The 12,232-nt window shown below is 46.9% G+C and overlaps 1 protein-coding gene across 1 annotated transcript in view; it reads right to left on the minus strand.

Moving 5' to 3' along the window:
- Positions 1 to 12,232, minus strand: part of DAPK2 (death associated protein kinase 2) — a 128,723-nt gene that overhangs the window by 95,450 nt on the left and 21,041 nt on the right. The window lies entirely within an intron of this gene.

Genomic DNA, 12,232 nt, shown 5'->3' on the forward strand with positions numbered 1-12,232 from the left:
ACATTCTGATCCCATCTAAGTATATAGTCTGATCTACCTTTTTGAAAATATAGACTATGCATATGTGTGTTCATATATACATTGACAATTTCTGGAAGGATATACAAGAAACTTAATGATCACTTCTGAGGAATAGGACTAGAGAGGTTCAGGAGGATGGTGGGAGGGAACTTTTAAATGCACTATTTGATTTTTTTATTAACTGATTTTCCTTCTTAACTATATAAGTTAAACACGATCATGTTAAACATTCTATCTGGGGCATTGCATAGCCAATGAATACATTTATATAGGGAATGACAGTAAAATGTTTACACTACAACATAATTAGGGAAATGGGATATAAATTGTATCTTTGACATGATCATGTCAAACAGACAAGAAAGAACTCACAGAAGCAAAACTATGACAGTCCCTACCAGCCTAGTCCCTGAAAGGAGGCCTGAGATCCCTGCCTCCCCAGACCCCCAGACAATCCACAAGGTGGCAACCAAATCATTAAAGAGCCGACTCATTCCACGGTGCACGTGCACAAAGCAGTCACAATAACATTTCAGTTGTTCTGTAAAATGAGACCAGTCTAACTCCCTTGTTCTGCATGGGATTATGGAAATGGGGTAACCTGCCATTACCTTTATACAAGGGTTAAGACCTTGTTCTCCATTACTGAGATTTTAAGCTGGGAGGCTGCAAGTCAGAAGACATTAAGTGAATCAGGGCAGTCTTAAGAGGCCAGGAACTAACAGCTTAAACTATACTACATAACTTTAAGACTTAGTAATTGGGCAGAAAAGTGAAACCAGGAGAGAAGCTTTCAACAGCTATGTCTGATTACCTCGCATTCAGTCCTATGGAAGCAAATACCTTAAGAAAACATGAGGAGAAGGGGCAAGAATTTTAAAAGTAAAAAAACTTAAGGGCTAGAAAGGCCCTGAGATACCATCTAGCCTAACCCCCACACTGCCAGAGAAGGAACTGAGCCCCAGATAAGAATGCATTCCTTCTAAAACGATTGCAGACCTGGGAAACAGGGTGCTATTAAGTGACCAGAGTTATAGGTTTCCTGGCAGCGGTGACTGAGAAAGCAAGCTGGATTTGAGAAATTATTCATTCTGGAAAACTATAGTTGGCTGCATATCACATCAAAGCCACAGGAAACATGGGCCCTGTCCCTGTAAGTGGTCCAGGCTCACATGAATAAATCATGATGCCATTATGAGCAGATAGAAATCTCCTGCTTCAGGACTAATTAGTCATTTCACTTAGCAAATGGGAGAGGCCTCAACCTTCTCTGGGTGTGGCTGGCAGCTGTGCCAGAAAGAAACACCTTCTAGCCAGGGTTCTGGCCAGGAGGTTAGGCTGCCAGAGGCCTTGCTGAGGTTGCACCAATACAGGTCAAGTGTTCATTTACTTGGTTTTCCTCTAACTAGGCTCCCAGATGGACTTCACCTACCCACGGAGAATCTGATCCTTGGGAAATGGGGTTATCACAGAGAACGCTTTACAGGGAAAAGCGTGGTCCATCCTGCAGTTTGGGTTTTTAGGAATACTACCTGTGGAGGCAGCACTGCTGGGGCCAGGATCAGGGAATGGGATCTCTGACCCTACCTTGGCCACAGGGAGAACATTCATGTTGGTCCAGGCCCTGGCCTTATCAGACATGCGCCTTCAGAGACCTGAGAGCTGTTGGGACAATCACACAGCATTCAGCCTGAAAAGGACCTTTGATAGTATCCAATAGTCTAACATTCCGGCTTCCCACAGGAAGAGATGAAAACCCTGGGAGTAGGTCACTTGTTCAAAATCACCCAACAATTTAGGAACAGAGAGGAGACGAGACCAAACACTTTCCTATGCCAGGTGAGCAGCCAAGGAGGCATTGACAGGTGTTTACCAAAGACTGCATGGTACTGCAGGGGGGCTTACATCTAATTGGAAAAACAAGGCCTGGTCCCTCAGAAAAGTTAATATTATTACATAAAAATAATACCTGGCCGGGCGTGGTGGCTCACGCCTATAATCCTAACACTTTGGGACGCCAAGGCAGGTGAATCATCTGAGGTCAGGAGTTCGAGACCAGACTGGTCAACATGGTGAAACCCCGTCTCTACTAAAAATACAAAAATTCGCTAGGCATGGTGGCGGGCACCTGTAATCCCAGCTACTTGGGAGGCTGAGGCAGGAGAATCACTTGAACCTGGGAGGCGGAGGTTGCAATGAACTGAAATCGTGCCACTTCACTCCAGCCTGGGTGAAAGAGCGAGACTCCATCTAAAAACAAACAAACAAACAAACAAACAAACAAAACTGACATTGTTGAAGGACAACAGATAAATTACCAGATGCATGGAGAGCCAAGAGGCTTGTACTAAGGAAGAATGCTAAGAGGAGGTGCGCAGGGAATGATGGGGAGATCTGGACAGAAGAAGAGAGAAGAGTAGACTTTTGCAGAGTGGTAAGTAAGGATAAGGCAGCAGGAAAGGGTACCGTGTGGTCAGGGATCTGTGCCAGCTGCAGTCTGGCAGGAGAACAAACAGCCTGGCTGACCCACAGGGCCCTGCCATGCCAAGGACATCCTCTCTCTCACGTATGCCACACAGGACAACAACAGCAAGTTCGAGGTGGGAATTACCACTCTGACGTTCAAAAGTAGCTAATCCCAGAGCTCTGTGAGCTCTTCATATAAGGTCTTCCCATTGCTGGTCTACAGCGGTCGAGACCACTTGACCACAATACTCAGGGCACTGCTATAGGCAGAGCAGAAGCAGCTGCTGTCAGCTCAGGGCCCAGCCTGCAGTGAGTGGATTGACCCCCAAAGTTCTCATGCAACTCCAAGAAGAAACAGGGGTGGGCAGTCATAGTGGGTTGAATAGTGGCTCCCCAAAATATATGTCCATATCCTAACCCCTGGCACATGTGACCGTGACCTCATTTGGGAAAAGGGCCTTTGCAGATGTAATTAATTTAAGGATCTTATAATGAGATCATTTTGGATTACCTGAGTGGGCCCAAATCCAATGACAGATGCCATAAGTGAGGCAGGCAGAGATTGGACAGAGGAGAACTCACAGAGACACACGGGGAGAAAGCAACATGAAGATGGAGGCAGAGACTGGAGTGACATGTCTACAAGCCAGGAACACCAAGGATCACCAGCAGCCACCAGACGCTAGGAGACAGGTATGGAACCGATTCTGTCTTGGAGCCTCCCCAAGGAATCAACCCTGCTGACACCTTGATTTTGGACTTCCGACCTCTACAACTGGGAGAGAATAAATTTATGTTGTTTGACCCAGTTTGTAGTCATTTGTTATGGGAGCCCCAGCAAACTAACACAGCAGGGAAAGGGGGCATAGGGAGGAAGCTTGGGTTCTTCAGGAAAGCATCCGAGAGGACAAAGCAGCCTCTGCTCTTCAGGGCCCACACAGCACAGGGAGGGCTGGCTCCTGGGGACTGCAGGTCAGCAGGGCCATGAGCAGGAGAGCCCTCCTCTCTCTCAGGTACTGCCGCCACCAGCAGGACACACGGCCTCTTACAGATTCTCTGCCCAGAGCCATGGTCCTGTCCACCTCTCCAGCACCTTCCACACCTGACCCCCCTTATCCATGACTTTCCCAAAGTAACTGGCACTATCCTTCTCCAGCTCTTAGAGTCCATTATCACACAGAGGCAGTGTAGTTCAGTGGAAATTGTTCTGGCTCTGGAGCCAAAGAGACTTGGATTTTACTCCCAGGCTGACTTGGGATATGAGTGATTTGACTTCAGTGAGCCTCAGTGTTCTCATCTGTAAAGTGGGGTAAATAATCGCTGCCTTAGAAGGTTATTGTGACAGTTAGAAATAGCCTAGGCTGGGTGCAATGGCTCAAGCCTCTAATCCGAACACTTTGGAAGGCTGAGGTAGGAGGAATGATTCAGGCCGGGAGTTCAAGACCAGCCTAGGCAAGTAGCAAGACCCTGTCTCTACAAAAAATTTAAAAATTAGCTGGGCACGTTTGCTCATGTTTGTAGTCCTGGCCGCTTCAGAGGCTGAGGCGGGAAGATCACTTGAGCTCAGGAGGTCAAGGCCACAATGAGCCATGACCATGCCATTGAGTTCTAGTCTGGGTGGCAGAGAAGAAAGAAAGGAGGAAAGAAAGAAGGGAAGGGGAAGGGAGGAAGGGGGGAAGGAGGGAGGGAGGGAGAGAGGGACGGAGGGAGGGAGGGAGGGAGAGGGAGGGAGGAAGGAAGGAAGGCAGGCAGGCAGGCAGGCAGGCGGGAGGGAGGGAGGGAGGGAGGGAGGGAGGGAGGGAGGGAAGGAAGGAAGGAAGGAAGGAAGGAAGGAAGGAAGGAAGGAAGGAAGGAAGGAAGGAAGGAAGGAAAGAAGGAAAGAAGGAAGGAAGGAAGGAAGGAAGGAGAGAAGGAAGGAAGGAAATGTAAAATGCCCAGCATATGTTCTGCTATACAACAGGAGCACAATAAATGGCAGGAATTTTCATCACCATTATTTACATCATAACAAAGTTTTTCTAGAACACTGGCCTAAGCCCAACTTGTTCTCATTGCTGTTGTGGATACAAAGAGATCCACAACGTGGGGAGCTGTCCTCAGGGGCTCTCACTCAGCAGGGAGTTCTATCGACCTACTGTGTTCTCTTTTCTTACTTGCCTTCAAGTTTCTTCTTCCCCAGACACTGGCTGTGACCTCAGTCCCCTAGGTACCTTCAGTAGGCACCTCATACATATTTGTTTTGTGACTAATGAATACATGATGTTGAGTGAGTCACCTAACCTTTTGAAACATCAGTTCCCTCATCTATAAAATGCAGTTAATAGTTGTCTACCTACCCTGCTGCCTCACAGGGCAGTTCTAAAGATCAAATACAGACAACAGCCAAGGAAGGCATAGGAAGAGAGCAAAGCACCACACAAAGCCCCACCTGCACCTCAAAGGCTGTCCCACCCTCCACTGAGGTGGCCCTACTGGGCCTAGGACAGTCACAGTCAGGTCTCAAGGTGCTTGCATCTCTTTGTGCCTAGAGAGCCACATTCCAGGACACGGACAGGTCTGCACCTTAAGAGGTGCAGACCTCCCTGCTTTCCCTGGTCTGGAGTCAGAAAGACTTGACTCAACTCTGATGCTGCCTCTTCCCAGCTGTGTGTCCAGGTCACTTAACGTCTCCAAGCCTCAGTTTTCTCTTTTGTAAAAAATGGTCAATTATCCCTGCCTAACTAGAAATGTAACCATGGGCATTGAAACAGACAATGCATGTCAATGTGCTTTGTAAACTATACAGTTCTGTACAAATTCAGGTGATTATTACAATGATTCCCATTGTGTTGAAAAGCAGCCACACTGGCCTGAGCCTCAGAGGAGTACAGACTCCTGGAAAAGGAAGAGAGGACAAATGCCACTGCTCCTTGCAATTCCTGTAACTTTGAAACCTGCTCCATAAAATTGCAAAATCCTATATGCCTTTGCCAGGAGATCAAAAATATTCTAGCCACAACTCTAGAGAACCACAAGATGAGCCATTTCCATAATGGGTACTGCTGGGCTTCAATCAACTCAGTTGCCTGGGTCAAAAAAGTTATTTTTTAAAAACACCACATACCACAATTTGGCCTCTCCCCCAAAACATACATCCTTTCTCCTAAGAAATTAAGTGAAACCCAACTCTGAGGCATTCATTCTCGGAGAGCAGGCCCCTTGTTCCCTGGTGAGGCGGGCAGACAAGCATTTCCAAATGACAGTTTACAGGTAGAGAGATCTCCAGTGGAGGTAGAAGAAATCAGCACCTGGCCAGTCCCAAGGGCTGTGAGGACAGGACCTGTGAGCCCAAGGAAGTAACTGCTGCCTCAGACTCAGAAATTAGCTCTACCAACCCAGCGAGAAAGCTAAACAGCCTTAAGACCCTTTTACTGGTTGTTTTAATCAACCAGGTACGAAGAAGATGAGAGACCAACTTCTCCTCACCCACAGGCCTGGATGCCACAACCACACACTCCAACTCCCTGCCCCTAAACAAATGGCCTCCCCCATCACACAGGCAGCCAGCAGATGAAAGTCCCTCCCAGACTGGAAATGGCCACCTGTCCCACAGTTCTCTGGGTCCCACAACCCAGGCCACCTGGCCCCTCTAGGTTACACCAGGCTGAGGAAGGCAGACACACCCAGTCCTGGGTTCAGGGCTAACAAGGCCAGGATCTTACCTGTAGCCCACCTTTTATACCTGGGGCTACCAATTACTTCAAAGGTCCTCAGTCCTGGATGGAGATGCATGCACCTTATTTGTTAGCTCAGGATCCCTTTAGCAGTTTCTGTTCTCTGTTGCAAAACTCTGAACCCTTTGAGAGACACCCTAGCATGGTAGAAAGAGCAAATGCTTTGAGGCCAGGTTTGAGTCCAGGGCCTGCTGCTGACTGCCTCTGAGGGTTTAGAGAAGTGACTTCTCCTGGCCTTGGTTTCCTCCTCCTTAAAAGGTGGCTAATGCCTATCCAATCAGGCTTTGTAAGGTTTAACAATATGTGGATAGTGCCTGGTGTTCGGTTGGTGCTTAACCAGTGGTAATTACTACTATAATGCCATTCTCAACCCCATTCCCACCCCAACACTCCAAACCTAGTTCAATCCTCCAGAACCGGTTCCTTCCACCTTCAGGTCACATGCAACCATTTACCAGAGTGCCTTGTCTCAGACCTGCCCACTTCTGGGCCAAGTGGAGCTAGCTGCTGTGAAGTACAGAATGCACTCAAAGCAGTTAAGTGTCTGTTTACACAGAAAAAGATTCTGAAATCTTATATGATTGCAATATTTTCCCACCACATCTGCTTTTATGGATATAAATCAGTAAACACACTTAGATCAGGATTTATTCAAAAGAGTAGCTTCTCTTACATGGACTTTTCTCTTTTGATAACTATGGTACTACCCAGTGTCCAGTAGGCAAAACGCAAAGGTCCGAGGTACTTGCATGATTCTGAAAGCTCCTTCAGACTCTTCAGAAAGAATTATCTTATGTCTAATACATTGTTCTTTTCAGATTATAAAAGTAATATGTGCTCATTGTAGACCATGAGGAAAAGAGACAAAGTATTTGAAAGTACAAATCTGTGGCAATTTCACTGTCTCTAGAGAATGCCGCAGTGAATGCTTTGGTGTATTTCTTTCTAGCCTTTTTCTTCTATATGCCTGTGTGTATGTAGGTATCCATTCATTTTAAAGTGAAGAAATGAATAAGCCAGCCAGATAGTGCAGACAGAAAAGCATCTGTTAATTGCCCATGGAATGCTTCCTTGTCTCGTTTTCCATTCTCCCTGCCCCCAAACAACTTATTTATTAGTGACACACCTACGCGCTGCAGAACTACATCTTGTCAGAGGTAGATGAACTTCTATCCTCTGAGTGAGTTGACATAGTCATCTCTGCTTTCCATTTTCATGCCACAGAGTCAATATTTACTAGCCATGTTGCTAAAAACAGCCACTGGTCACAGACTTGGTGCCAAACCGCTGTGTCTAATCTCAGCAGAAGCAGTCTCAGTGGCACCCGCAGGCTTTACTGTGCCATAAGCCATGGCTCTAGATGAGTGATTCCTGCCCCAGCTGAGTAGACAGCCCATGGCCCAGCAAGAACACTTCACATAATCATGAAGTTGCAGGACGCTAAGTGCCAGAAGGCACTTATATGTTAGAGATGGGGAAAGGAAACTTAGGACTTGCCTAAGCACATGCAGCTCCAGAGTCAAAGCCAGGACCCCTTTCTCTCCTACACCAGCACACTCTTATTGCACTGCCTTGTTGAATGCATCAACATGAAGAAACAGCTGAGAAGGCAATGGGGGACAGAACCCACTTCATCAGGACTGGAAACTGGCACTTGCTCTGAGATTGTCAATTTCACAGAGGGTCTTCTCCAAGAGTGGCATGTTCTCTCGCAGTAATGATTAAGGTGATACCATGGCATCATCAATTCTCTTGCCTCTTGCTGTCATTTATTCATTTACATCACAGATTTTTATTAAGCACCAACTATGGAAAGGTATCACTTGCTTCACCAAAGCAGCACTACTTTGCCCATCTCTTCTGGGAAGGATTTATAGTTGACAAAAGAGACACACCCATTTGATAGCACAAAGAAATCTAGGCTTAAAAAAAAATATTTATAGAAAGGAAATGTAAGAGAGTCATGGAATGACGTCAGGGTAGCCCCTTGACAGCAGGCCTCTAAAGAAAGTCACTGTTCTCAAAAGCACCTCAGGTACTAGAAGGAATAAATCAAAAGGGAAAGGATAGGTAACTTGGTATTATACCAAATGCCTACAGTGTTTCTGTGGAATAATGAAAGGGCAAAGGACCTGGAGTGCAAAGACCCACATTCAGGTCTCACTTCTGCCACCAAAATGCCTCGTGGCCCAGAGACAGAAAGTGCCTTGCCCAAGTGCATTAACGTACTGGTAGCCAAAGTGGGATATGAAGCAAGTTCTTTACTCCAAGTCCATGGCAATGGGCCAGATGCCACAGATAAGTCTTTCTACTCCTCTTATCATTAGCCTTAAAGAAAGCCACAACCCCGATCTAGAACATCCATGGCAACAAAATTTCTCTTCATCTTTCCCCTCAGTTGAGATCAGACCCTGCCCACAAGGGGAAGCCCTGGCATCTTCTCCTGGGAGTAGGCACTTCAGTAGGGTTCAGTTTCAGTCACTTTCTGGAGGAACAGGACAGAGGCCCCCAGGCTCACGTCAGCACAGGATGATACTGCAATGTGGGGCGACTCTGGCACACGAAAGGGAGCGTGAGTGAGCATTCCATACAGTTGCTGGGATGTCAAGCAGCTCTGCACACTTGGTCTGTTCCCCTGCCCCATCCCCTCCAGGCAAGAAAACAAAGAAGCTCATGTGAGCAGGGCCTTGATGAAAATGCTGCTGCTGAATTTCTACCTTCTCCTGGGCTTGTGGACACAAGCTGAGCGCCCTTGGGGCCTCAAAGCTGGCTAAGCACAGCTGACAGCTGTACCAGTCCCTGTGCTCATTGAGTGCCTACTGTGGATCCAGCCATATGCCAAAGGTGGAAGGGACACAAAGAAGGATAAAACGTGGCCCCGTCCTCAATGGGCTCACATTCTGGCTTGAAATACAGAATGAATCCCCAGAAAACCTTCTACTTTGGAATAACTGTGTATGAGGCACAGACACTAAGGGCTATGGATGCTCAAAGCTGGAGGGATAGACGGGGCTGGAAGGAAGAACCCATGGGAAGGCCTCAGAGGGACAGGAAGTATTTTCACTGGACTTGAGAACTAAGTAGAATTAGGTAAGTGGAAGACAGGAAGAGACAGGAAGGAGGAAAAGAACTTCTCAAAAAAAGGCTTAGACGAAGCAGCTAGAGAGGAGAAAGGTTGGAAGTATTGGGAGGTAAGTTTGGCAGCAGAGTGGGCAAAGCAATGAGACTAAGTTGGTCACATCATTCAGTTTAATCTGCCAGCCACTTTCCTGACTCTGTATCAGACCCTGGATAGGGTAGAGACGGCCTGGACGTTGGTCTGGAAGCACTTACCCAGGAAGAGGAAAGTAAGGTAACAAAAAGGGAAGGGAAACATATTAGAAACACAAACCACAGGCACAGAGTACAATTTTCCAAGGGTAACCATCCAAATGCTGATGAATATCAACAAGGGAGCTAATCTTGGCAATGCTATAGGTAGTGGCTATTGGGTGATCTCACAGAGGCAAAAAGAAATGTACAATACTGTTATTACTAAAAGAGCATCTGCAATTATTAACATTTAAATAGTTTAAGTTATTTTTTCTGTTAACAGTCATTTTCTTCAAAGCATTAGGCAAAGGTTTCCTAGACTTATTTCTGAGAAGAGCTTCCTAAAGACAGCATTAGCTGGAATTAGGGCTTGAGCTAGAATACATACAAGTATTCTTCACTTCACCCAATGACGAGTTCCCTTGTGCATGGTGACTACTTCTGTAAAGAACTGACTACTTAAAATTTTTAAATGATCCTAAAGAGTTCACAGCCCAATGGGCATGGTGGCTCAAACCTGTAATCTCAGCACTTTGGGAGGCTGAGGCGGGTGAACACTTGAGCCCAGAAGGTCAAGACCAGCCTAGGCAATATGGCGAGATGCCGTCTCTACAAAAACATAACAAAAATTAGCTAAGTGTGGTCATGTGCATCTATAGTCCCAGCTACTCAGGAGGCTGAAGTGGGAGGATCTCTTGAGCCCAGGAGGTGGAGGTTGCAGTGAGCCGAGATCATATCGCTGCACTCCAGCCTGGGTGACAGAGCGAGACCAAGTGAAGACTACTTGTGTGTATTCTAGCTCAAGCCCTAAAAGAGTTCACAGTTCATCAAAGGGGGTTAGACAGATGATATCTTGGGGCCCTTCTAGTCTAAATTCTAAGATAGCATGATGAGAAATGACTCTTTCCAAACCCCCTTAGGGTATCTCTGCCACAAATTTTCTGGCGAAAGTGCTGGGAGACTCACTGTAGGTACCAGTATACAATCCTCACCATCTCTTTACCTTCCCTTTTAGTTGCTGCCATCTTAACTTATTCATCCTTCATTCAGCAAGGGTTTAGAGAGTCTCTTCTCTTTGTCAAGTGGCGATGTGGAGGAGGGTGAAAGCTGACTCTCAGGCAAAGAATGACAACAGGAATATCCACAACATGCTGTGGGAACACAGAACAGGCTTGCCCAGCCCTGCCTGCAGTAGTCAGGGCAGGCTTCCCAGAGGAAGCAGAACTTGAGTAGGGCTCAATGCATGGGTAAGACCTAGATGAACATAGGACTCTAAGGAAAAGGTGGCCACTGATAGGCTACACCTAGGAGTGGGAAGTAAACCTAGAAGCCATAAAGGAATTGGCTTGTGGTGTCACTGTTGGGTGTGGTAGACACATATATGGTGGGGGAAGGGCAGATCCCAGCAGATGTCTAATGTGAGCAAAGGCAAAGAGAGAGAATTAACAGAGTTGGGACAGAGGATAATAAGCCGACTCACCCAATCAAGGGAGGAAAGAAATAAACTAACATCTCTGAGAGCCTCTGATGTGTCTCAAGTACCATTTTGAAGAACTGATGGTGGATCCAGTTGTACATTCTGCTCAAACTGGGGCATATAAAAAATACTGATGCCAGGGCCTCACTGCAACTCCTCCCTGTGAACTCTTCAAAACAACTGATGACCACTGGGCCTTTAAGGAAATGATGTTGATATCTGCAACCATTTGCTGGGCACTTCTCATGTGCCACGCTATGTCCCTTACATCTGTGGCAGGAATGGAAAAGGTGCTATTTTGAAAGGCTGCTCAAAACCATTACCATCTGCTACAGGAGGCAGAAGACTGCATTGTGCGGGGGTCAGAGATGGCTTTTTATTTAAGAAAAACTTTAAAGGACCTTTCGTTCTGCAAAAGAAAGGCCTGGGGTCCACTCAGGGAGGTGCCGCAACAACAAGGAGTTTAACTGCCTATGTGAAAGAAAAGGGGAGTCTACCTTGTGTGGTAAGTATAAAGGATGGTAGCAGATCCAGGGCCTAGGCTGGGGTCCTGGAAGGCCCTAGTATCACGGCAGAGGTCAGAAGTCAAAGAAGCAGAGGTTTTTTTACCCAACTTTAAGCCATTTCCTTCTCCTCTCATCAACCCCAAGCCTTAGATGAAAATCAGTTCATCCTGCAACCAGTCTCAGTGGCAAGGGAGGGACTCAGAAATGGGCCAGGGTCCTTGCCTGAGACTCCAGGGTCACAGAGGAGGTGCAGCCTTGTCTCGAAGGAGGAAAGTGATCCTCAAGTTGCAAGGGCCTAGGGCATGGAGGAAGATGTGAGCATGCCCTGGGGAGGCTCAGAAAGCCTGGGTTAGGGAACAGGACTTCCTGTTGCCTGGAATGGAATGCTTGTTCTTATTTGGACATTAAAGGATGGAGACCCCAGAAAGCTGGAAAAGAATAGACTCAGATTCCACGTGTGGTATTTCAACAACCCCGTGAGATAGCAACCATCTTACGATGAAGAAACAGAGCCTATGAGTGCAAAGCATCAAGGAACTCATAGTGGCAGAGCCAGGATCAAACTTGGACCTGGTGATTCCAATGCCCAGAACAGTCAATGCCAGGCTGTCCTGCCCTGAGCCTGTCCTTCTGCCTAGGTCTCTCCACTGCCCTTCTCCCCTCTGCCCAGTCCATCTTGTCTCTTAGCCTGCAAACCATAGACAGGGAGGAATGCTTCACCAACTAGAGCCACACCA

Source organism: Theropithecus gelada, chromosome 7a (genome assembly GCF_003255815.1).
Source record: "Theropithecus gelada isolate Dixy chromosome 7a, Tgel_1.0, whole genome shotgun sequence".
In the NCBI taxonomy this organism is placed as follows: Eukaryota; Metazoa; Chordata; class Mammalia; order Primates; family Cercopithecidae; genus Theropithecus; species Theropithecus gelada.